This window comes from Tauraco erythrolophus, chromosome 7, assembly GCF_009769465.1.
Source record: "Tauraco erythrolophus isolate bTauEry1 chromosome 7, bTauEry1.pri, whole genome shotgun sequence".
NCBI classification, from domain to species: Eukaryota; Metazoa; Chordata; class Aves; order Musophagiformes; family Musophagidae; genus Tauraco; species Tauraco erythrolophus.
In genome coordinates this window covers 7350543-7373810 of record NC_141471.1, presented here as the reverse complement: position 1 = coordinate 7373810, position 23268 = coordinate 7350543, and positions in this window count along the sequence as shown.

Genomic DNA, 23268 nt, shown 5'->3' with positions numbered 1-23268 from the left:
GTCCCAGTGCCAACTATAAACATCAGTGCGCTGTCAGCGTTCTTCTCAGAGCAAGTCCTAGACTAAAACCAAAACACAGAGCTCTTCTGGCTGTTAGAAAGAAGAGCTAACTCTGTCCCAGCTGAAACCAGGACAGGGAACAATGGATTTACCCTGTACAAACTAAATCATGGAAGAATTTACTAAGAAATTGAGATTTCTCCTGCAGCGGTCCGGCTTATCACTCGGCCAGAGCTGGGCAGAGTCTCACAGAGATGGCACAAGACAGACTTGTCAGTGAGACCCTACCAGATTTCACGGTCTTAGTGACAATGATAGACCTCTTTAGATAGACCAAGTAACTGGCTTGAGAAATGGGCCAGTGCTAACTGCATGAGCTTCAACAAGTCAAAATGCAAGGTCCTTCACCTGGGTCGGGCCAATCCTAGGCACAAATACAAACTGGGCACAGAGTGGGTTGAGAGTAGCCTTGAAGAGAAGGATTTGGGGGTATTTATAGATGAGAAGCTCAACATGAGCCGGCAGTGTGCTCATGCGGCCCAGAAGGCCAACCGCATCCTGGGATGTATCAAGAGAAGCGTGGTCAGCAGGTTGAGAGGTGATTCTCCCCCTTTACTCTGCTCTTGTGAGACCTCACCTCGAATACTGCGTCCAGTTTTGGTGTCCCCACCATAAGAGAGACATAGATTTGTTGGAGCATGTTCAGAGGAGGGCCACAAAGATGATCCAGGGTCTGGACCACCTCTGCTACGAGGACAGGTTGCGGAAGCTGGGATTGTTCAGCCTTGAAAAGAGAAGACTTCGGGGGAACCTAATAGCTGCCTTCCAATACCTGAAGGGAACCTACAGGAAGGCTGGGGAGGGACTTTTTACAAGAGTGTCCACGGATAGGACAAGGGGAAATGGGTTTAAGTTGAAGGAGAACAGATTTAGATTAGATCTTAGGAAGAAATTCTTCAGTACGAGGGTGGTAAGGCTTTGGAATAAATTGCCCAGAGAAGTTGTGGATGCCCCCTCCCTGGAGGTGTTCAAGGCCAGGTTGGACGGAGCCTTGAGTAGCCTGATCTAGTTGAGAGGCATCCCTGCCCATGACAGGAAGGTTGGATTAGATGATCTCTGAGGTCCCTTCCAGCCTGTGCCATTCTATGATTCTTTGACTCAATATTGTATTTTGTTTTAAAATTGGCAAATCATTTATTTTTCTAACTTTGCCTTTTCTATCTTGCTTTTAGCTAAAACTTAGCTTGAAAGAATGTGCGTCTGAGAGGAACATCCATGGAAGTTTTTTGAATTGTAGTCCAGTAAAACAGGGCTTGTGTTTGCAAAGCATTTGTGCAGCATTTGCTGTAAGTTATACAGCCTATAGACCTCTTGCTGCAGAACTACAAGTGAAAACACATCAGTTTAGTGCAGGAGGACAAACTAGTCATCTGAACCAATTATTAGGACAGAATTAATCATGTTTAGTCAGGTGACTTCTGTCATCCTTGCAGCAGTAGTAGCTGCCTAGAGCTTTAAAGTTACAGTGGAGAGAGTGATTAGGGCGAGTGGATGGAGTAGATGGTTGGTGGTTTGGCTAAAACAACATGACCGTTGGAGCTAAGCCTGCTTATGCTTTGGTCTTCATCTGTTTAGGGTAACCTGCCTTTCGCACTCTTTTTATTGGTGGGATGTATAGTTCTTGAGGGAAGGTGAGCTCATTTGAAATAGAAGTTGATCAAATTCTGCTTCAGGGTCTTCTCCAACTGGCTCGAGAGGCTGATAACACTTGGAATAATTTTTAAAGCTTTGTTTCCTTTTTCTTTCTGCTACATTTTATAAACTTTTCTTACCCCGGCCCCCCCTTTTTTTTTTCTTCTCCTATCTGTTTTCTCAAGTCTCTTTGCAGGGTGTGAGCTGACCTTTTTCAGTGATGATATTCAAGGGAAATAAAAGGTTAATACAAGATCTGGGCAAATAACGATTCGTTTCCAACAGTGCTACCAGCTGAATTGGCTTTCAGCTGCATTGTATGCTGAAAACTGATGACTTGCAATTGGCTAAAGCTGATGGTGGGGCTGGAGCAGCTGTGGTATAGCAGGATGGCAGAAACTTGCAGAAACAAGTGGTTTGGTTAAAGCTGAAAAAGAATGTTTTCCTCGCTTCTTGTGTAAGTAAGTGCTCTGAAGGTTTTTGGTTTTGTTTTTTTTTTGTGCTGTTAGATATCTGCTGAGAAGCAGTAAGATTTCAAGAACACAGCTGTTTGCATGTATGTAAACTAACGTAGTGAAATGTTTAAGTAATCTGTTTGGTAATGCTTATGCTTTAGTAAGGATTGTATTTTTTTCCTGTGGATTTATTGTTTTTGGAAAAGTTGCTGGATTAACAGCCCTGTAGTAATCCATTTATCCAGAGAGCAAGTACTGCCTAAGCTCTGGCCTGGCATCGCCTTTGGCTCACCTCCCAGTCTACATCCTCTTGAGAAGATGCTGGGTGTCCATTTCAGTGTCTATTCACCCCACCACCATCCTGTGGAGGTCTAAGAAGTTATGCTTTGCTGAAAGCTGTCATAGTTTTATGTTGCAGACTGTGGACCATTTGAAATTCAGCTGAGGAAAAATCCATCTTGTGGCAGTGAAGCCAATTTATGAGGGCACTCTGGGAGGGCTGCATGGCATTTATCGAGCCAAGGGAACTGTGTCTCTGTGGCTGGTGATTCTGGAGAGAAACCAGCCTCTGCTCTCTCAACCGTTACTCCTACCAGCTCCTCTTTACTCTCCTGCTGTTAGGACCAATGTAGTTCTACCAGAGAGGATTTTCTTCTGGGCAAATGTGTTTTTTATATTATTACCTAGAGTGTTTTCATCTGTGCTAGCAATAGTTACTGCTGCTTCCCCTGGGGCTGCAGCATGTACCCTGAAACATGTCAGTGTGTTGCCATAAATGCTGAGCGCTTTGTTGTTTCCTTAATCCGTGCTGACTCCGTCATTTCTGGGTATTACCAGAAAAGCGCTCACTTCGGTAGCAATTGCGTATGGTCCACTAGACTTCATGTTCTTGTCTGCGTCATCTCATGCGGTGGCATTATGACTGGCTACATCTTCCCTCCAAAGAGAGGAGAAAACAAAGGGGAAGGAAGAGCATAAGTGTCTCTTCTTATCAGCAAAAAAGAGGATTTGTTTTCTTGGAGGCTGAGCTGCTAATGCTGAATGACATAAAGAAAGAGATAAGAGAGCTGCTAAGTCTCTGAGGAGGGTTGTGGGGACAAAGTATGCTCTCCAAGGAGGATGCAAAAGACAAAACAAAGCAAAACCAACGCAGTTATAGGAAGAAAAAATAAGCCCCTCCAAGAGGAAGCTTAGCAGAGACAATGGACAACAGGCAGTAAAATTATGTCTACATTAAGGAACCCTAGGCCACTAGAGCCTGGTGAAGATCATCCTCCAAGTAACAGAGATAAGATCCATAAGCAGCAGATGAGAAATTTAAAAGGGTCTGATTTTCCTTACCTTCCTTCGAAATAATTTACTATAGCTGCACCACTTGGAAGACTTACTGCATTAGGATGGGTTGTTGCCATATAAAATCCTCTGACTTCCATTGATGGGTAATAAATGAGCTTACAAGGCCACAGGTGAAAAATGTCTTCTACTGATATTGTAGTTATTTCCTGAAAAAGAAAGAAGTATGTGAAATACCAGAGAAAGATATGCAAGAGTGTGTTTCTCAAAGAAAGGTACTGAAGGACCAATGAATGGGTTTGAGTATTTATCTGGGGAGCCTAAATCACCTTCACACAACATGAAAAGCAGGAAAAAAATTTTACGGTGCGGTGAGATTAGATTAACAGACTGAAATAGAGGTGGCAAAAGATCTGATCTTTGCTCTTGGTTAGGTACCCAACTGATTATCTGTGGAAAGAGAAGCTCCTGGTAAAAGTTGTGATGAAACACCGCAGTGTTCCTGACAAATGTGAGAACTTTGTCAGAGTCAAACAGGATGTCCTGAGTATTGTCCAAATCTTTGATGTAGTTGTGAGTGGGACATGGTGAAAAGAACTGTTGGGAAAAGCAAGACCAGCTTGCTTTAGGCGTTCACCAGGCTTTCTGGCACTGGTGACATCTGTTAATAAGCCATTTTACCTGGTTTCTTAACTTTACCTAGTAATAGTGAAAATGGAGATCTGAAACAGTATAGCCATCCACAGCTTTGTGTATTTTGGTATTTTCCCCAAATTAAGCTTATTTTAGTGAACTGAAATTTTAGCATTTTAGAGAAATAGAAGTGCCACCGATTCCTGGCACGATCTACCCTTCCGTCTCGCCATGGGTTTTGCTATATTTGCCATCTGAGCTTCTCGTGTGCTGGACAACACAAAGCAGGGCTGCTTCAAAACAGAACAGTCGACTTGTTATTAGTAGCTTGTTTGTTTGTCCTCAGGCCTATTTATAAAAACAGCCCCAGGCAGGGAATTCTGCCAGCAGCCCAACCGCTAAACAATTACAGATCTTTTCTGGGAGCAGTGTGTTCAAATCTATGCAATAATTCAACAGCAAACCATAGCCCCTGCTCACATGTGTATGAAAGTAGTCATTTTTGTGTGCAGGACTATTTTATTTTATTTTTAATAAAAACACAGAGTCAAAAAGTATCCGTGTAAAAATACAAAATTTAACAGGGATCACTGCTGGTTTAGTGAAATCAGGCTCAGTAAGATACACAGAACTCAAAAGGAAATCAAAATGGTCAAATAAATATTAATCAAAAATTCTACATAGGCCGCAAACTCAGTCAAGCAATTCAGGGGACTGGTACTCGCAAAGGGCCAAGCTTTCCTGTCCCCTCCAGTTAGGGTTAAGCAAAAAGTGAAAGGAAACCCCTCTCTAAGGGAGAAGATCCACCTTATTTTGAAAAGACACTGTAACATCTGGTTTTATTGGTGATATGATATTTGACAGATTACAGTTCATGAGTGTGATAGGTGGTTGATTGGTTTTGCACAGTTAATGTTGCAATGCAGATGGATGCGCTCTTTAATTAGTGGCTGTAGAACCATAAGGACCAAGTGATACTCCCTTGGTGGCAAAAATATGCTAGAAGTACAAGGAGACTTAAACGTTTGGATCTGGCTTTTGATTTTGTTCAAACTGCTTTAACGCCATAGCAAGAGGATTTTGTGAGAATAGCATTTTATATAACACCAGACAGTAAACAAGTCTAGTAAATCTTAGAAAAGGTAGGAATGTTCAAGTGAGGCTTTTGGAGGAAGTCCTCTCTGATGGAGATTGCCAACTCTGCACAAGGCTGGATCACTTCTCGGTACAAAATACAGAAGTCGTGAACCAGAATATCTCTGCTTGGAGAATGTGCGTTTGTTAACCAGGTTGGTTGCATTTCAAGGCCTGAAGTGTTCTTCCTGAACTTGACATGTGTGTCTGTGTGTGCTGGATGTGACGCAAGGTTTTGACGGTTTTGCATTTGATTTATATCTCAAGCCTTAAGGAAGACTTAGAAATTGGGATTTAACCCTAAATCACTATGGAACTTGTTAGATCTTTAGATACTGGGTTTTTAAAAACTGTTATTTTTTTATTATTTTTACTTTATTCTTCCTTGGAGGGAAAACAAAGCAAACTTGCCTGGCTGCTGCCATGGAGATCTGTGACATCTATTCCTCAGATAATTTAGGCCCAGATTATGGAAATACACCCTTGAAACATTTAATCCGTCCATTGGTGTCTGAAGATTTGAGGCAAATCTTGAAGTAGCTTAAAAATAACGGCTGTGCATAGGACAAGTGTTGAAAACAGAAACCCTGTCTCCTTTTCCCGTGTACACATATTTCTGGAAAACACACTCTATTAAACGTATAGCAGCGGAAGAGTCGCTGCATCTCCAGCACATACAGCAAATTGGAGGGATGTGGAGCATGGATGGTGGAAGCCCACAGCGTCTGCTGCTTCTCCCACACAGCAGCCTGGTAATTGGAATGAGAAAGATTGGATTTCGGGATGCATACTCTGTCCCTGTTCACTCTTCAGGTTAATGACAAAAGACCGAAGATGTCAAATTTTGGATGCTATGGCTCAAAACTGAAGTAATCTGGTATTGAAAAGTGTATGTCTTGAACTAGGAGGTGAGTTGGAAGAAATTCTGGACTAGGGGAGTTGAAAGGAATCCTGTAGGATTTGTATAGACTTTTTTCTTATGGCTTGCTTACTTTGTCATGTGCAAGCTAGTATAGAATATTGGACTAAGAAGCAGATGCAGACTTTAACAATAAAGTGTTAAGTTCTGCAAAGTTAGTGAGCTTTTTAATTTTTTTTCTTTCTTCTCTCCCACTCTGCCTTTTTTTCCTTGTCTTCTCTAGAGTTTAAAAATGGGGAGCTGAGCAGAAATGTAGCTTTCAGTTTCAATTCTTCCTTTTTGCATGGAGCCCCTGTTGAATTGCCCTGATCTCCCATCCCTACAGATTTTTTCAGCCACTCTTTACATGAAGGGTTAAGATTTGATGATGTTGAAACCAGTCTCCTGTTTACAGTCATTGCAGAACTGTACTATGGAAATTTCCATCTGCAGCAAGATTAAAAAAAAAAAAAGAAAAAGAAAATCCCTGCTGATTTTGTGAACATTTAGATCCAAATAAAGAAATAGTGGCTGAATCAAGCACATTAATGCTGATTAGCACATACAGTGTGTTCAGCCAAAGAGGTCTGAGCGAATAGCCCTCCATCCTCTGAAAAAATTAGCTTACTCTGCTACTACAGCCGGCAAAAGTTTTTCAGTATCAGCACAGGAACCACAGTTTCACTTGCAGAGGTACCTACACTGCTTAACTCTGGTAATCTTTTTGTTCAGGTCTTCTAAAGTGCACTGTTTCCTTCTTTAGGGAGATATGATCGAGGTAAAAAATTAGTGACTTTGTAACTATTGCTGGCAGTGGGTTAATTTTTCTTGTTATTTAGCTTTTTCATTTGTTTGGGCAATGATAAGTACGAGGATGTTGATACTTTAGGAGAGTAGAGTTCATAGTGCAAGATGCCTGTGAGAGATTTAAATCTATAATTTGATTATTTTGGGAAGGAAAAAAAAACCCACAACGATCTGTGGATCTGACAAGGCTTTTGAAGAAACTAGACAGTTACTTAACTTCTCTAAAAGCACGACCAGTGCTGTCTCTATTTCCCATGCTGTGTTCTGCACATTTTCAGGATTACAAGGGGTGTAATTTCACGTAGAAGTTGTGTTGGATTTTCCATATCAGTTCTGAGCACACACTAATAAAGCATCTATCTCCCTGCAACCACAGCTGCCTCTCCCGCTCCTTCCCAGCCCAGCCGTGTAGTAGTCACGTAATGTTTGCACTGGGCACAGAGACGTGCACTGCTTATATTTAAAACACTGAAAACTTTTAAACTTGCTTGGAAGACTCTGATATTTTCTATTAACTCCAGAATTTAAATTATTGTTGCTGTGTAAAGTTCCTGACAGTAGCAGATTACAAAAAGCAAACTTTACGACAAAATGCAGAGTTGTGGTTTTGGGAAGAGGTTCTTTCCCAAGTTGATGGTTTTCAGTTGTGTACGTGTTAGGGTTTGTCACTGGGCCAGTCTGAGAAGGAGCATTCGATATGTTTGGGAAACTGTATTGCTGGCCCGTGTGCCGCCGAGAGGCAGGAATCAACTGATCCCTGTCTTGTGGGCTGTGTGTTTAGTGCTCATTTGAGCCCTCTTGTACGCTGGCTAACGAGCTTGGCCATCTCAGCATCTCCAGGCTGTGCTAAAATTGAGGGTGTTCCACTTCCTCCGATTTTGCTTTTAGGACAAGTTATAATTAATCTTCTCTCGCCTTTGTAGACCGCAGCCCAAAGTTCTGCATAAGTAATAATAATCCAGGTTAATAATTCAACACTGTAGTGATTTATATTTTCGAAGACCTTTACAGGCATTACACAGTTAACTGTCTCGATGCTTTTGCTGTCAGTGAGCGTTATGCTCGTTTTTTAGCTAAGGAAACCTCTTGCTGAGGTGCAGAGCTGTACTGGAAGCACGAGTGAAACAAATGGTGGCATTGGGATGGATTCCAGCAATGCCTTTTGCCAGAATAAGGTGGGATGCCTTGGGTTTACCTGGTATGATAATACATAACCTCTATACTTGCTGAGAAGAGCAAGTACTGTGCGTGTTTTTAGCTGAGCCCTGACAGCTGCAGATGGTCTTCTGTTGAAGGTGGCTGGATGTCTCTGCTGCTGTGTTGATTACATGTAGAGGTGTTGGCCTCATGCTCGCCACCTCACCGGTGCAGGGCACGCTGGAACGGTCAAGCGGGATTTGCCTGGGGGAATGAGGAAATGCCATAAGAATCAGGATCAGAATTTGGTTTTAATCTGACTGCCTTTGGGCTGCCAGTCTCCATGTGAAACATTATCTGTGGCACAAGGAACACTTCAGTGATAGCTTTTAGGCTGTTTTTTTTCAGTTGTGGAGTTGTTCCCCTGGTAGCATCCTTGTGGTAAAGGCAGGTGGACATTAAAAAGGAGAACATGGATATGCAGGTGAAATGCTGATGTGAACAGTGTTCCCGCCTCAGCACTCACCTGGGTGGGTCTCACAGGCATTGCCCTGGTCTCTGGGTGCTTTGCTAAGGGATGCTCTGCAGCTACTGTGTGTCAGGATAATACCCTTGTGCCATTATTGAAGATGGAGCATGGCCTCTCCAGCTTCACCAGTGGTGGGAAACGCAGTGAAATGGGAGGAAGGCTTCTGTGCTCCTTGATATTCCTAAAGCTGTGGCTTGAAAGAACAGAAAAATCTGTTTCACAGCTTTTTTCCAGACAGTTCCATTGGTTTTGCTTGTATATGCAGTGCTCCTAATTTGTATAGAAACAAAAACCTACAGTGGAAGAGAGGATATCGTGCTTAAAAATGTGACAGAACCCACACGCAGCTCTGAGGGAGGTGACAAAAAGTTTTCCAGGCTTTATTGTCGCAGAGCTGCACTCCTAAGGTGCAGCTGGGTCTGCGTGCGTGGATTTGAGTGGTAAAACACAGCACTTCAGATCAGAGGTGAAATCCTGGCAGTGGTCAAGCCAGTGGGAATTTTGCCAGTGGTTTTAGTCAGAGCCAGAATTTCACCCTAGATCTGTAATCTTGTGTAATCTCCCTTTGAAATCACGTGGATTTTTAACCAATGTTTTATATAACACCAAAACAATTCACTGTCCACCCAATATTGTCCGTTTTGCTGCGTAACCAAAACTGAATGTTCCAAACATGTTTTCTAAAAACTGAGACGATACTGAACTAAAAATATGCTTTTTTTTTTTTTTCTGTTTTGAAATATTGGGTGTTTTTAGAGTCACTTTGGTGTGAGTATATTTTTCTTTTAAACCCCTGGTCTGACCTCGTATCTAACCATGCTTTAAGCTTGAGGTTGGGATAAGGGTTTATGTAGACCTCTTTCAACCTGAACTATCCTCTGATCTTACGTTCCTGTTTTAGATCTTAGAGAAATGCCTTTTGGACGCATCTGCTGGTTAAGAAACTGATAGGCTGCTGGAAAGACAGTTTGTCTCCTTAAAATGAATGTAATTATCAACCGTAGTTCCAGGTAAGAATTTATGAGTTTAGGTTCCTATCTCTGTATATCTAGGGCCCTGTAGCCAGGGACTGGCTCTACTGAAACCTGAGGAAATTCCATCTCCAGCTTACATGGACTCAGAATTTCACTCCATTACCAATTCAGTGTCTGGAGTTTTTAAGACTACAGATGAGTTTTGAGCCTGCTGGGCTAAAAGAGAGAAGGTGAGATGGAAACACCTTCAGTACAATAGTGAAATGCTTCAGTGTCAGAGTGAACTAGAGGAGTATCACACAACAACTTTATTTGGAGGCCAGAACTCCTGTGTTGTTTTGGAAGGGGTCGTTTCTTTCAGATCATCAGAGATTATGAATTTTTGGAGGTTTTCAAGACAAGACTGCCTGAAGCCCTGTGCAACCTGGTTGGAGTTCGCTGTTGACCCTGCTTTCAGCAGGAGGTGGGACTAGAGAGTGGGAAGTCCCTTCCACTTTGAATTGTTTTATGATCTTGAATCACACACAAATCTCCTTGAACAAGCATTAGTAGATCCTTGTCAAATACAGGCTAGAAGTTATCAGGTGATAGTACATCAGATGGTCTTTCTAGTGCAGATTGGTTTTAACTTCTGTACTTATGAAGGACTAAAAGCTGGATTTTTTTGCTTTACATTTAAATTCCGCATCAGATGTTCTACTTGTGATTAATGTATTTGAGGCTTCAGTGCCAGTTGCTTTCAGAATTGGAGATCAGAGGTGGAAGGGATACAACAGGTCAAACACAAGTGTTTGGGATTAATGGAGAAATTACTGTATAACATTCCTTGGCTTCTGCAGAAATCAAACTATGTCAGAAGAACAGCCTTTGAGGGATTTATGAATCTTTTCTGCTGCTTGCATTAAGGTGAAATGCTGGTTCCTTTTGGTGCCTGGCCCTATTTAGACACACAGTGAAAGAAAAATTTTGCTCTGAGGAGTTTAGAACATTTAGGGTCAAAGTTGAGGAAGGGCATCAGCAGGAACAGACACAGGAGAAATGACTTACTAAAAGCCATAAAGTATGTCAGCAACAGGGATTATTCCTCATTCAGTGTCCTGTTGACTTGATGATGGCAATCTTCCAGGATTTAGGGATTGTAATCTACATCTGGGAACTTTATACTCCACAACAGCAGCGTCTTAATTCAGGAGTAAAATTGCTGTTTAACTGGACAAGTTTATATACATATATTTTAATTTACAGACAGGTAAGGAAAACTTTCTGGCTATTCATCTATAGTAATATAATGTAATTGATCTGTATTGTCAGTTTAATGAGTTACCTGTTTCAGCCTTATAGTTGTATCTTGGTATTTGAGTTTTGTTAAAAATAAACAGCTGAACAGTTCCTGTTTCTTTGTAGCTTCTTCTTTTGTGTGATTTTCGTCTTAAATAGTTTTTTAATCTTTAATTGCCTTTCAGTTCTTCCCATCTTAAAAGAAAAACCTCTGCTGTTACAGATCAGTCAGGTCTGAATGAACTTGCAAGTATCTCACTAAAGCTGAATTTGCCATAGAGCACACATTTTTAAAGTTTTCTTTAAGGGTGGGTTTTTTTTTTTCATTTTTTAAAAGTTTTAAAGTTTTCTTCGCTGAGGGTTAACTTTATATTACTTTGAGTTGAATGTTCCAGCCTGGGGATTGTTTCAAGTGACAGATTAAGAGGTTTACGAAGAGGTTTGTCTAAAGTGCTTAGGAATGCAGGATTTGCAATAGCAGGTGAAATAATTTGTCAGTTAAGTCTGGTAACCTGTCTCCAGTAGTTACCAGTCTCTAGTGCTGTGGTGAAAATTTGTTCTGTTTTCTCAGCCTCCCTTGTGCAGTCAGGCTGATTATTTGTATAATGCATTATAGGATAACTGTGGGACAACACAGATTGTGTCTTGAAAGAATAATTAAGATCCTTACACTGCAATTTGACCCAAATTTTAAAATTTTGAATTTGGTACAGAAAACTTCAAACAGTAAGTCTGTTTTTTGTTTTCAAAGAAAATGGGAACAACAGATTTACCCAAGGCATGTTCTCTAATTTCTCTGAAGTAACAAGTATTTTTTCTGTAGAGGTCAATATGGTTCAGAGGAAAAGAAGGAGTTAGGCTTGGTGATGTCCCCAAGGACTACTTTAAGACAATAATTGGTAAAGAAGTGATGACCAGAATTAGAAATTAGTGGATCGAAATTTGCTTGGTGGAAACAGGGCTCCATTTCTAAATGAGAAGATGACCATGCTGCTCACTACCACTTTCTGGCATCTGTCATTAATAACCAGAGAGTTAAAATCTGCACCTGATATCGGAGGAGTCAGGGGCCAAAGGAGGCATGTCCTGCTTTCATGACTGTCAACCCGCTCTCCTCCGCCTGCCCAACCTGTCACCACACTGGGCTTTCCTCATTCTCATCCCGAGGAGTGTCTTCGTCAGTCTGGGATGGAAAGATGGACATATGCAAGAGTATAATCTCTTTGTCTAGCTCCTGAACTCCATCTAAACAGGAAGGTTTGTGGATGTTTTCCTCATCTCTCTGTTTTGTGTTTCCAGAGAGAAAAGTCTTGCGACTTTTCTTTTGCATCATGACTGTCAGCACCTGAAGGAAAACCTTAAATTGCCAAGCACTGCTGTAAGTTGGACAGGTTGCTGCGTGGCTGGTTGGGCTGTGTGCTGTGCCTCTCTTTCTCCAGCTAAAAGCAAAAGGAATCAAGGACTGTGTTGAAATGAAAGCTTTACATTTTTGGCTACTTGAAATTCTCTTTCCTCATTTCTGCACTCATAAAAAACACTTTGAAAGATAGTGTTTACTGCTTTGACACTGATCAGGCCAATGTTTCTGTACCCTGAAACTCCAAAACTTGCTTAATTATTAAATGTCATGCCAGGCTCATATTTCACCCTTGCACTCTAGCATCTGTTTGTTGTATAAATATTGTCACAGCAAGCCCACTGTGGTGGAACAGGGCTTTCATCACTGTCTCTGCTTTCATCAGCGTTACCCAGACATTGTATGAGGAAAAATCCGTAAGCAGCAAAGCAAACAAGGACAGTGGTGTGTCTTGGTGTTACAGTATGGTGACAGCCAGTTCAATTCTCCCCACTCCAGTCTTCATTTTCTCATGGGTTATGGAGCTGGTCGCAGAAGAGTGTGTTGGCTGAGGAACATTTAATGGGTCAGGACACTTTTCGCTCTTGAACATATGACTGACTATATGGGCAGTACTTGTACTGAGTTCTCACCTGAAGTGAAATGGAAAGTGCTTATGTATTTTGGAAGAATGCTGAGATGTGTCTAAAGTGTTTGATGAACAGCTTGGGCCGTATTTTAGCCTGGTTGGAGCATTTTGCAATGTAAGCATAGAATAAAAAAAGACCTGATCAGAAAATCTACATGACCTGTTTGTGAGTTAAACTCTGTACTTTCTCTGGAGCTCTCTTTCCCAAAAGTGATCCCGTGGATTTGTGGAAGAGAAGGTGCAGTTTCTGCCGTGTTTCTGGCACGAAAGAACAGAAGGGATTGTGCAGACGAGAACCTGAGAGACAAAAAGGTTGGCACCTACAGAACCTTGCCTGTTCACTGTGGGAGTGGAGGGCTGGCTTAAAACCTACTGCCCGCCAATCTCGGTTAAAGTTGAGTGCCCAGGGAAAAAGGAGTTGATGTTGTTGAAGACTATGAACTTTGCATGCAATCAACACGTATACAATACATAAACACTGATTGAAAGGGAAAAAAATTACTACAAATTTTGTGACTGTAAGATCATTTTGAAGACTATGACATCTGAGATAGCTATTAGAGCCATTTAAGGCCAAGACTATTCAAATATATATTTTTCTTTCCATTTGTGATGTGTCAGGAAGGGAGACAGGTCTGATGTTTCAAAAACTATATTTAATTCCTGCTGTGCATCATCAGACAGCTCGTAATTATCTTGTCTGTTGTGGGAGAAAACAGTTGAAGCTAGGATGAAATCAAAGCCGAGGTCTTAAGCCCCATCTCTGTGACACACTCTCTGGAAGCGTTGGCTTCCCATTCTGGTGCTGAAGAGATCACTCAGTCCAGCCTCTTGCACTGAAGCAGGATAGGTGTAGCTAGACTGGATTGAGGTCATGGATGGCTGATAGGTCAGTGGAGTGTGTGGGATGTTACAGAACTCGGATCCAGACTCCTAAGATGAAAAGGTGAGGCCACCTCTAGCTAAACTGTTTCTGATGGAAGTTCTTACTAGTAGAATATGCCACCTTCCAAAGCAACGGGTTCTGCAGCATCCCTTGGCAGTCCCTTAAACTTTGTCATCACCTTGGCAGAAAATTATCCCTAGTGTCCAACCTAAATCTTATTTCCTGCAAACAAAGTTGATTTATTTTGGTTCTTGGCTTAGAGATCATGGAGACTAGTTGACATCCTTATGACAACCATTGACATGTTCTTTCTTATCTTCTCTTTCCTAGTCTTGAAACCTCAGTTCTATCAACGTATAGACCGTATCCGATAATCCTCCTCTTGTTCTCTGGACTGTTCCATTTTGGGGCACTGTGTTTTGAAGAAGCTCTCAACAAACAAGATATAGCAGAGGACTCACAAAAGCCTTATGAAGTGGAAGAATTGTTTTTAATGCTGTCTAACAGCTCTGCTAGTATACCCGTTCTGACGTTTGTCCTTTTTTGCAGCAGTTTCATGTCACTGACTCATCCTCAAGTAGTTATCCTTTTTAGCAGCCGGGCTAATAGCCAGCTACTCCCTGCTTCATATTTAGGTATTTCCTTCCTCCTTTCTCTAGCACTTTGTAGTTTATAGTGTTCCATTTCAGAGAGAAGGATCGTTTATCCACTTTGCAAGATCATACTCATTACTCCTGCTGTCCTTAAGAAAACCCAGAAACCTCAAGCAGTCTAAATGAAATTATTTCATAATTATTATAAAGTATCTTCTCTAATCTGTTATCCAGGTAATAAATAAACACACTGCCCACAAGCAGGCCAGCAGTAATGCTGTGCAGGAGTTTTTCAACATTAGCAGCAAGCCATCACTACTTGCTAGTTCCCCTTTTGACAACTTTTTGAGGGGGGCACTCTCGTGGAGATTTTTATCTGTACCTTATTTCCCTAATTTGGTTGTGAGAACATTGTGTGCAGCAATGTAAGAATCTCTGCAGAATTCAAGGTGTGTTGTGTCTGCTGTTTCTTCTTTACTAAGAGGCTGTTTGCTGCTTCAGATTAAATTAGATTAGTTTGTGATTTACTCTTAAGAAACCCATGTAAGATATTTATCTTCTTCTCATCTGGGTAGCTGCAGTAATTCATTGATCTCCTAAAAGAATCTTAAATCATAAAACAGGATTGTGCCTCCTGGTCTGTAATTCCCTCATATGAATGATGGAAAGTGCCAGTCAGAGGGAAAAAAACTACAATGTAGTCATGCTTATTTTATATATATATATTTTAAATACATATTTTTGGATGTTTTTGTTTACTGCCTGTATACAAATTGAGAGAAAGGAGTTAAAGATTTCCTCTGCAGACGTGAGTGGTCACATAGGTAACAGTATGGCTATTTTGAGAAGGATGGAAGAGAGCAACGCATTATTTCCTTTGGCTACGGGCAAGTCTGAGAAGCTTCTATACAAAACTTTTTTCTCTGTCTGTGCGTAAAAGTGACTGAGCTTTGTGTTGTCACCCATCTAAGACTGTTCTATCATGTAGCACATCATGCACCTCTAGAATCATAGAATGGTTTAGGTTGGAAGGGACCTCAAAGATCATCCAGTTCCAACCCCCCTGCCATGAGCAGGGAAACCCTTCACTACACCAGGTTGCTCAAAGCCTCATCCAACCTGGCCTTGAACACTTCCAGGGATGGGGCACCTACAACTTCTCTGGGCAACCCGTGCCAGTGTTTCACCACCCTCAGAGTGAAGAAAGATTCCTGGATTTATGTCCGCTCTGACATCTTACAACATCTATGTGTAAACCATGTTTTCTTTCTGGCGTTATTTTTTAATTCTTGTGTAATATGCAAATGCCATTTATAAGCTTTCAGTGGGTCCAGGTAAACAGAGTAAGGGTCTTGAAAAGACATTCTTGACTGTTAATCTATGACCTGGAGGATCTGGGATGTGGAAACAAACCTGGAGAGGGGTCCTGGTGAGTGGTGGAGAGGAGAGCATCTTTGTGCTAAGCAGGTAGGCCAAGTGGTGTTTCTGAAGCCAAAACGCTGCTGTGGAGCCCTGCCCTGGGTTAATTCCAGCAATTTTTTGGTAAAGAACCACAGTATCTGGCTGTTAGTTTGAACACTAGTTTAACTGTATATGTTTGTGTGTGTGATGTATGAACTGCTGAGCTATCCTGCCTCTGAAAGGGCAGTCCTACTGCTTGAGAAGAAGGTTGCTGTTTCCCAAAGTCTCCTGATGCGTTTTTGCCATGTTGAACAAAGAAATAAGGAGTGTGTGTACATCTTCATCCCTCTGGGCAGTTCTCAGCCTTCACTGAATTACGAGCTTTCCTTATAGTTCTGTTTGAAGTCCTTAATTCTGTAACAGTCCCTAATCCTCAACTTCCCAATTATCCAGGTGTGACCATTTTTACTCATAGACAGCGCCCTGTTAGGAAAGCCAAGTGCAGAATATCTGTAAGGAGAATCTCTGCAGAAAGAAGAATGCAAGTACAAATAAACTTCCTTGGGAAAGCAGCATCAGTGTTGGCAGTAAAGAAGTTGTTGAAGTGGAACAATGCAGTAAACCCGACGTTGATTGGATTTAGGGCTTTAATCGCTTTCCCTTGCACATGAGTCTCATATCTGTTGTTAACTTTAATGAGACTTATGTGCCAAGCCTGCAAGGAGAATCAGTCCTTAATTCATCTCGCTGCCCAAGTGTTTCATTAGAAAGTATTCCCATGTCCTTCTGTTGAAATTTCTGTTGACAGCAGTGACACAGGCGCAGACCTTGCCATGAGGAATTTGCCTCAGATCTGGTAGCTGCGGTGAGAAACGGTGCCTGGGTAGATCCGAGACATGTGCCAACTAGTGCGTGACTGAAGATCAAAAGCTCGTTAGCTCCTACTCGCTCCCACAGTGACTCTGGGTAAATGACTTTCTGGGGTTTTTTTCCCTTAATTTCTAAAAAGGAGGATAATGTGTCTTTATCTCCTTGATAGAGCTATCGTGCAGATGAATTAGAACGTGTTTGTAGAACTCTCTGGGCGTGAGAAGTTTTATTTGCATGTTGTTGCAGACTCTGCTCCTTATTAACCCGACTGGCATTTCTCTGAACTTTGATGTTAAACTTTGGCCCACAAATACCTTATGTGATTCCATAAAAACAAATACCAGGTGAGCGGCTTCAACAAATATTTGCAGTGGCTTAATGAGTCTATTTATAGTAACAATCTTATAAACCCAGAATACTTGAAGAACAACCCCCAAATCAGTTGTGGCCTGGAAAATCCTAATTTGTGACCACCTTTTGCCTTCATCTTCATAACATTTTTAATTTTTTGCTCTTCGTTTAAATGCTAATTTGCCCTGTGTGTTGCAAAAGCTATTTCAGCCTGTTGGCAGCTCAGGAATGGGAGCAGACCTGTTGCTCCTTGGCAGCAGGTGAATGCCTTGTCCCTTGAAGAGCCGTCCAGATTCACGTTTCCCTGGCAGCCAGCAGTTCAGCCAGGCCTCTTTACTGCAGAGCTTTTCTGGGGGAAATTCCTATCTTATTTTCAAACTTCTGAATAGCATTTTGGCTTCAGAATTTCTTTCTGAAGAGTTTGCCTGCTGGGCTGCCTTGCCTTCAGGATTTAGACTTTTTTGGCTTGAAGGTGGCATTATTTAGGAACCACTCAAAAACCTCACAACTGTGTGGGACAGGCAACAAAGAGAACCAAATTACCGTTTTAAGGTGTTGAGGTACTTGAGGAAGGTAGGATGTTTTTTCTGGAGTCGTTCTTAGTTGCTATGCTTGATGTAAATATTTCTTTAGTTTTATGTAATATGTATTTGTGGTCAAAAACATTCATGGATATCAGTAGGGAAACATGACTTGTGGAGATTGCTGTTGTTGGCAATATAATGCAGGTTCTTGGCTGTTATTAGTATTAATATATTATATTTGTTAACAAACAGTACTTGAAAGTAATCAGTCACTGAGAGGTCTGCTGTGGGTTGTTTTGGGCTGGTTTGGCTCTTTCACTAGCAAAGCTTAAGAGCCCTACCATTTGGAATAACGTTAAATTACATTCTCTAAACTAACCCTGCTCTCTTTCAACTGAAACTACAATTAACATGAGGTGAGCTGGTGATAACTCTTTGGCAAAAAAGAATTATTTTTCACTAATTACAATGATGTGAGATCTCTTAAGTGAAGTATATTGAATTATATATGGACTGTCAGTCATGGTTTTCCTTTTCCTCTGCTCTTGCTACATTCCGACTTAGAAAAATAAGGTAAATTATAGATTGTCACTTCTTTTTGTAGCTCTTACAAGAAATATCTTAAGTCAATAGTAAAAATCTCAGTTGCACAATCTCTGGCCAGTAATGATACCTATAAAGAATTATGTGGGTACCTGAAGTGTTTCTCTTAGCTTGGATCGTTTTTCTAGATAGGAATGATAAGATTGAGGGTTTGCTTTGTTTTTCTCATAATAGAACTTTACTGGGGTGTTTGACTTAACTGTCAAGAGACAGGGAAATTCTGAGAGCATTTCTGTAATAGCTATTGGCACATACATACTGAAGCAGATGGTGAATGTGGTCGTTTCTGAATGGTTTTGCTCTGTTGGTTTACATCAGAGTAAATGGTGGATGGGGATATGTCTTTGTGAGGACCAATTCAATTGGTTGGATTAGTTTTTCATCAGGATACAGAAGGAACTCCTAGAATCACTGGGAGATATCCTAGAACTGCTCTAGCACTTCCTGGAGTCCTCGAGAAGACTTCAAAAGCAGGAGTGCCTGGCATGCCACCAGGAAGGCCTGTCACACAGCTTGCAATGGGAGCCAGGTAGGGTTTTGTTGTGCTGTTGGTGGACGTTACCTGAAGGTTAGTCCAGCTTAAGTAGCTCATGACTCCCTGAGCTTTTTTTGGTCCAGTTGGATGTGCAGACTTCCAGTGTCCTTTCAGCTTTTCTGTAGGTCGATCTAAGAGGTGGACTGGAGACATGCTTGTTTGGGAACACCTCTGTGTGGGCTCCCACTGGTACTTTGGGCCAAGTTGCAGTTATCTTCAAAGCTTTTCTTTTGATGGACCCGTGTCTGGGGAGCAGCATGTTTCAGTTGGTTGCGTTCTCCCCTCACAGTCCTCTAGAAGTAGATGTGTGAACTTGAGAGTTTTAACAGAGGTGGTGGAAGCCGAAGATGAGAAAGACTGAGATTAAGCAGGATAATCCTAACTTTCAGCCCCAGAAAGTCAAAATGCAAAGTTTATTTCATAGGCCTGACCTTCTGCACTGGAACAACACTGAAACTGAGAAAGGATGCAACTATGTTGAGATGCGTGTATTTTAGGATGTGTTTGGGAGAAATTGTATCCTGTATGTGAAACTAGAGAGTCTAAGGGATGGGGAACTGATATCTAATGAGCACGAAACTTAAAGACTTTGTATTTTATATGCGTGTTAGTTGGCAGAACAAAATGATGAAAGGAAAGAAATAAGAGGGAGCAAAAGAAGTATTAATGAGAAATGCAGGCAAATGAATCATTGCCAAAATTAGCCAGCTGAATTGATTGAACTGATAGCAGCATATCGGTAGGTTAGCTAAGTAAAATGAAGTATTCCCTAAGATTACATGGTTTGGTAAGCTGCAGTGCATCATAACCAGGAGAAGCTAGTTTACATACCCGCTATTGGTTAAGGCAAAGTGGCATCACTGATGTAATAGCTTCCTTTCATATCTAAAAAAAAATTATAATCCTGTATGATGCTTCTTGGAAACAACTACTTTTCCATTGTGAGGAGAAAATATATGCATGCTAATGGACTAACATAGAAGAGAAGACATGTTTTTAAAGTGACAATACAATTTCTTAAATAATTGGGAAGTACTAAAAAAAAGTTCTGTAAAATACCTTTTAAAAGTCTGTAAGGACCATGAGAGATTTATAAGGAAATTGAACTATGAAAAACAATGTTGTCTGTTTTTCCATCTCATCTTGTTCCTTCAGTGAAACCAACAAACCAGAAAGTTTTGGTCAGAAGAAATAGCAGCAGAATATCAAAATCAGTTGAAATAGATTAAATGTTAGGATAGTTTGGAGATGACACACTGGCATTATCCTAGGGATATTGCGGAGTTCTTTTCCGAGGGCATCTGTGCATTCCCACTTAAGGGATGTGGTGTGGAGCTATGAACTTCTTACTGAAATGTTGTACAGTTACAAAATTGAGCCTAAAAAGCTGAGGTTGCTGAGCTGGCTTTGATTTAACCTTTTTGTGTGTATAATACATATATTAGAAACCTCAACTCTGTTATTTTTGAAATGACAGACCTGCTTGTTTCTGACTCTTCTCCTTTTGTTCTCCATCCCTTATATCTTGTCTCATATTTTCTCTGCCTTCTGTCCATTCCTATAGACATTCTCCTAGCTGCAGTGACATTTTTCTGTATCTCTGTGTTCTCCTGTTCTCTTGCTTGTATTCATGTCCACTCTTTTCTTCTGTCTCTCTACATTGCTCTGTTATTTGCTCATCTATCCCCTGCCTTTGACCTTACTGTTTGGCTCTGATGATATCTGTGTGCCTCTTTTTCACTCCTATGCTTTCCAGTCAGGCTTCATCTTCCTCTTTTTGGTTTGAGATCAGCAAGGGAAGCATAGACAAAAGATATTTTTCACCTCAGTTTCTGTGTCTGGGACTCCTCTTATCACAAAGGATGCGAAGAGCAATTTCGAGGTAAGTCTTGGCTGAGTTCTGTATCCTCAGGCTGGGATATGCAGAGTAAACCAAATGTTAAGGTATTTTTCTCCTGCAGTTGACTGATGAGTATGTGTGAGCTATGGTTCTTTCTCACTGAAGATTTTTAGCTTTTCCTCTTCTGAAATGCATGATTTGTTCTAGTTTTGGGCAGATCACCAGCATTAAACATCTTAAGTATTTTCCACGGTTAAGGTCAGAGGTGGCAAAATACAGTTGGATATGGTCTGGCAGAACGTTTCACCTGCTGCCCTTCTTAAGGGCTTCTTCAGCCTGTATGTGTGGTGTGTCAGATCACCTGTGTGGAGAAAGTCATTTCAGTGCTCACCGTGTGAGCGTGGTGTCTCTGATCATGTGCAGAAGCGCAGGGATGCGTGCTGCTTAGTGTGATGGGGCTGCCTGTGTGTTGGTCACCCGGCAGGCTAGGGATTGAGACAGACTGCCCTGTAGTGGCTCTGTGAAGGTCCACATAGCCCATGTCCGCTGAAAAAGAGACAGTGTCCCCTTGCAGGTGGAAAATGTAAGCTTCTGTTCCCTTTCATGATTAATTTCATAGGCTCTTAGCATTTTTTTTTTTTGCCAAAGTAAACTGGTAAGCGATAAATCATCTGCATCTTCTTTCTTTTTTTTTTCAAAAAAAAACCTAGCTGACAGTTGATTTCCTTCCTCTTTCTTCTCTTTGAAGATCTGAACTCCTCTTTTGTAGTTGTTTGTTGAACTATTGGCCCGAGGTCTAGTAAAATTCTCAAACCTTTGCAGCTCTGTGGTTACAGAACATATTATAAGATCTCAGGAACTGTGAACTCGCGCCAGAGAGTAAACAGTTATAACAGCAGTACAAAGAGCAGAGTTTTCTTTATTCTTTTGCACACAGATTGGTGATTGCCAAATATCCGCATCAAGTTTGAGGCCCGAATTGCTTGACCTTATGTTTGAGATTTCAAACAAAAGTTGTTCGTGGCTAGCACAGTGTTTCCAGTTGTTTTCCTCTCTAACCTTTTCGCAGTGCGTCAAGCTTCCTCTTTGGTCTCTGCCAGTTACATAGAGTTTTCAGTGGGTTTGAATTCCTCAAGGAGACAGAGAAATCAAGCTAGGCTGGCCTTGCTTTTAGTGGCAATCTTGCCTTACTATTGGCTTTCGGAAACCACTGTTTGCCCATATTTCTCTTTAGTGGTTGGAAAAACCAGCTGTGGGGTTGCTTTAGTTGGCACAGGCACCCATCAGTGGAGAACATGCTGTGCATTGTGTGTGCGTGGTGCTGTTCTATTGACTGTTACAAATCAAAGAGGATTTGTGTGAATTTCATTAGATGTGTCTGACTATCCCAGTCCAAATTAATATATAAGGACTTTACACAAGCGTATGCAAGAAGTGTTGAAAGAATATTGGTAAGGTTCCAAAGTCAGCGCCTCAAAAGTTAGGAAATGTTTGGAAACATTTAGTTTGTCCAACGTAAATTCCTTTCTTTTACACAGACGCATTAAGATGCCATGTGTAAGCCCATACATTGGAGTTGTGCTAAGGTAACCTGCCAGGCATTCAGCTTCCTCGTTGGCACATATGCTGACGTGGAGCTACCAGCTTCTGTCTCCTTTTCGGAGAGGATATGTCAGTCACAAAGGAGAATAACATATTTCCTGGTAAAGGTTGCCAGGCAGACTGGAGAAGTGCTCTCCTGTAGAGTGCAGGCCATATGTAGATGCTGTGGGAGATGTCAGCCCTGTGTCTTGTCCTCTCTTGTCTTGGATGGCAGTAGGGATTTCTGTTTAGGAAGCTGAATGCCACCCTTCATATCCATTTTCTCTCCTATGAGTTTAAACACTAGGTCATATGTAGACACCTGTGGTGAGAGACCTGAGTTTAGGTATCTTAATCTTAGTTGACTCCTGCCCATAATGTCGGATGACCCAGCCCTGTATCTTTACTTTTTTCGTGAGGAATCGATTCTGTTTAATTTTTTGGAGGCGGGCAACAGTGAACAACAGGCTTTTCTGCCGCTTCCCAACAAAGCTGTCTCACTCCCATCCTATGCCTTCAGCCTGTCCCCCACTCTGCACTGTCTCTACCTCTTGACTGCTGCTTAATCACAATTTCCATTCTGGGGACACCTGAACTCAATTTCAATCCCCTTGCCCAGCAAGCATCAGCTTCTGTCCTCTGCCTCTCAGTCCCTTGCTCCTTTTGAGATATTTCCAGACACCGTAGCTGCTTACTAGCTAGTCTGGCTGAATTCTCTCCCATAGCCCGTCTCCTCTTTCTTCTTTTGAGGATGTCATCTGTTCAGTCCCACTGCCACCAGGGCTTGTCCAGTGCAAGTGTCAAAGTCCCTGTATAAAGTAGCTGAATTTAGGTGCATTTCTGTGAGGAGAACAGAAATATTTGCCTGGTGCAATTCTGCCCTGCAAATCAAAACTCTTTAACCCAAACCAAGGAAGAGCTAGAAATCTCCCTCTAAAATTCACCACAAATTTGTTTCTTGTACAGAAATGACATATTTTCTGCAACATTTTTTAGAAATGGCTTAAATATTTTGGCTGAAGTTTTCCCAGCCAGTTCCTGTCTGGGCCAGATGCGGCTTTGGAAAATTTCTGCCCTTTCTCATTACAGTTTGGCAAGGCTTAAAGGCAACTTAAATCAGGTTGTTAAAATAGGAATTGCCAAATAGTAGATGCAGATGCAATCCCTGTTTTGATCACGTGGCTGTAGCTGAAGCCATATACCAAGTTTATGACTTTACAACTAGTTTTGTAAGGTATTAGAGCCGCTGACTTGCGGTGCAGATTTCCA